Raw genomic sequence first — 3,002 nt, 5'->3', positions numbered from 1 at the left:
CATAGCATTGCTGTGCAAGTCCTTGGTGTTTGTTTAAGCAAACTAGTCCATCTTTTGTATTGCATTTTACAACCTGGCCAAGCTGTGTAAGAGGAACTCCAGGATAACGTTTTGCACGGCATTGTATTTCCCTTAGTGCTGGACAGATGCTAAGAGAGTTGTCAGTTATTCTTTCAATAGATACTATTTCACCACCGTCAATACCTATTGTTGGGCCACCAAAGTCATTCCAAACTGACCAATTGCAATTACATCCAGGGCTAAGAGTAGGGTTGCTTGTTTTCAATGTTGTGGTTGTTAAAGAAGTCATTGATGGAGTTGTAGATGTTTGTAATGTTGGAGTTGTGGACATATTTGTAATATTAGAAAAGTTCTGGACTGAAGATTTTTCAGTCTGCAGTGTAGTCATGCCAGTTGAAAATGTTGGAGAAGCTGTTGACATTGTTGTTGGAGTTGTGGGTATGCTTTTACCAGTAGGGTAACTATGAACTGTTGGTGTTGCAACACTTAATGTTAATCTGCTTGTTGAAGAAATTGAAGGTTTGGTAGAAAGTAGTGTGGAAGTTGCTTCTGTAGTTGTTGATGTGCTTATTCTTGTGGTGGAAATATGGCGTGTTGATGTCGTAGTTAGTGGTGTAGGTATGCTGTTTAAAAAAGTTGAAGGTGTACTAGAAGAAATTGTTGTTAATGAATCTGTTGATATTCCTTTAATAGTGGAGAGACTTTGGACCGCTGATGTATTTGGTGATACACGCATGCTTGTTGATGACGTTGTTGTAGCAGCTGTACTTAAAGACTGTGTTGTGAGGTTCCCACAGTTTTCATCACAACACAATGCTCTAATCTCATAGTCATAGCATTGCTGTGCAAGTCCTTGGTGTTTGTTTAAGCAAACTAGTCCATCTTTCGTATTGCATTTTACAACCTGGCCAAGCTGTGTAAGAGGAACTCCAGGATAATGTTTTGCACGACATTGTATGTCCCTTAGTGCTGGGCAGATACTAAGAGAGTTGTCAGTTATTCTTTCAATAGATACTATTTCACCACCGTCAATACCTATTGTTGGGCCACCAAAGTCATTCCAAACTGACCAATTGCAATTACATCCAGGGCTAAGAGTAGGGTTGATTGTTTTCAATGTTGTGGTTGTTAAAGAAGTCATTGATGGAGTTGTAGATGTTTGTAATGTTGGAGTTGTAGACATATTTGTAATATTAGAAAAGTTCTGGACTGAAGATTTTTCAGTCTGCAGTGTAGTCATGCCAGTTGAAAATGTTGGAGAAGCTGTTGACATTGTTGTTGGAGTTGTGGGTATGCTTTTACCAGTAGGGGAACTATGAACTGTTGGTGTTGTAACACTTAATGTTAATCTGCTTGTTGAAGAAATTGAAGGTTTGGTAGAAAGTATTGTGGAAGTTGCTGCTGCAGTTGTTGATGTGCTTATGCTTGTGGTGGAAATATAGCGTGTTGATGTCGTAGTTAGTGGTGTAGGCATGCTGTTTAAAAAAGTTGAAGGTGTACTAGAAGAAATTGTTGTTAATGAATCTGTTGATATTCCTTTAATGGTGGAGAGACTTTGGACCACTGATGTATTTGGTGATACACGCATGCTTGTTGATGAAGTTGTTGTAGCAGCTGTACTTAAAGACTGTGTTGTAAGGTTCCCACAGTTTTCATCACAACACAGTGCTCTAATCTCATAGTCATAGCATTGCTGTGCGAGGCCTTGTTGTTTGTTTAAGCAAATTAGTCCATCTTTTGTATTGCATTTCACAACCTGGCCAAGCTGTGTAAGAGGAACTCCAGGATAACGTTTTGCACGGCATTGTACATCCCTTAGTATTGGGCAGATGCTATTAGAGGTGTCAGTTATTCTTTCAATTGGTACTATTTCACCACCTTCAAGGCCTGTTGTTGGGCCATCATAGTCATTCCAATCTGACCAATGACAAAAACAATCAGGTCTAGGAGTAGGGTTACTTATTTTCAAAGTTGTGGATGTTGGAGAAGTTGTTGATGGAGTTGTAGATGTTTGTGTTGTAGACAAACTTGTAATACTGGAGAAATTCTGGACTGAAGATTTTTCAGTCTGTGGTGTAGTCATGCCAGTTGAAAATGTTGGTGAAGGTGTAGACATTGAGGGTATGCTTTTACCAGTAGGGTAACTATGAACTGTTGGTGTAGTAACATTTAATGTGAATCTGCTTGTTGAAGTAATTGAAGTTTTAGCAGAAAGTATTGTGGAAGTTGCTGCTGTAGTTGTTGGTATGCTTATGCTTGTGGTGGAAACATGTTTTTTTGATGTCGTAGTTAGCGGTGTAGGCATGCTGTTTGAATAAGTTGGTGAAGGTGAACCAGCAGATATTATTGTTGATGAATCTGTTGATATGCATTTAATGGTGGAAGAACTGTTGACCACGGATGTACTTGGTGATACATGCATGCTTGTTGATGACATCGTTGTAGCAGCTGTACTTAAAGACTGTGTTGTAAGATTCCCACAGTTTTCATCACAACACAATGCTCTAATCTCATAGTCAAAGCATTGCTTTGCAAGGCCTTGGTGTTTGTTCAAGCAAACTAATCCATCTTTTGTATTGCATATCACAACCTGGCCAAGCTGTGTAAGAGGAACTCCAGGATAACGTTTTGCACGGCATTGTACATCTTTTAGTGCTGAGCAGATGCTTGGAGATGTGTCAGTTATCCTTTCAATAGGTACAATTTCACCACCATCAAGACCTAGTGTCGGGCCACCAAAGTCAATCCAATCTGACCAATGACAGTTACATCCAGGGCTAGGAGGAAGGATGCTTGTTTTTAATGTTGTGAATATTGGAGAAGTTGTTGATGCAGTTGTAAATGGTTGTTTTGCTGGTTTTGTGGACATGCTTGTAATGCTTGAGGAATTCTGGACTGAAGATTTTTCATTCAGTGAAGTAGTCAAGCCATTTGACATAAATGGTGAATGTGTAGATATGTTTGAATTAGTGGTCATGCTT

Source organism: Pimephales promelas, chromosome 1 (genome assembly GCF_988280905.1).
Source record: "Pimephales promelas chromosome 1, fPimPro1.hap1.1, whole genome shotgun sequence".
NCBI lineage: Eukaryota > Metazoa > Chordata > Actinopteri > Cypriniformes > Leuciscidae > Pimephales > Pimephales promelas.
Note: the sequence above shows the minus strand (reverse complement) of the source record.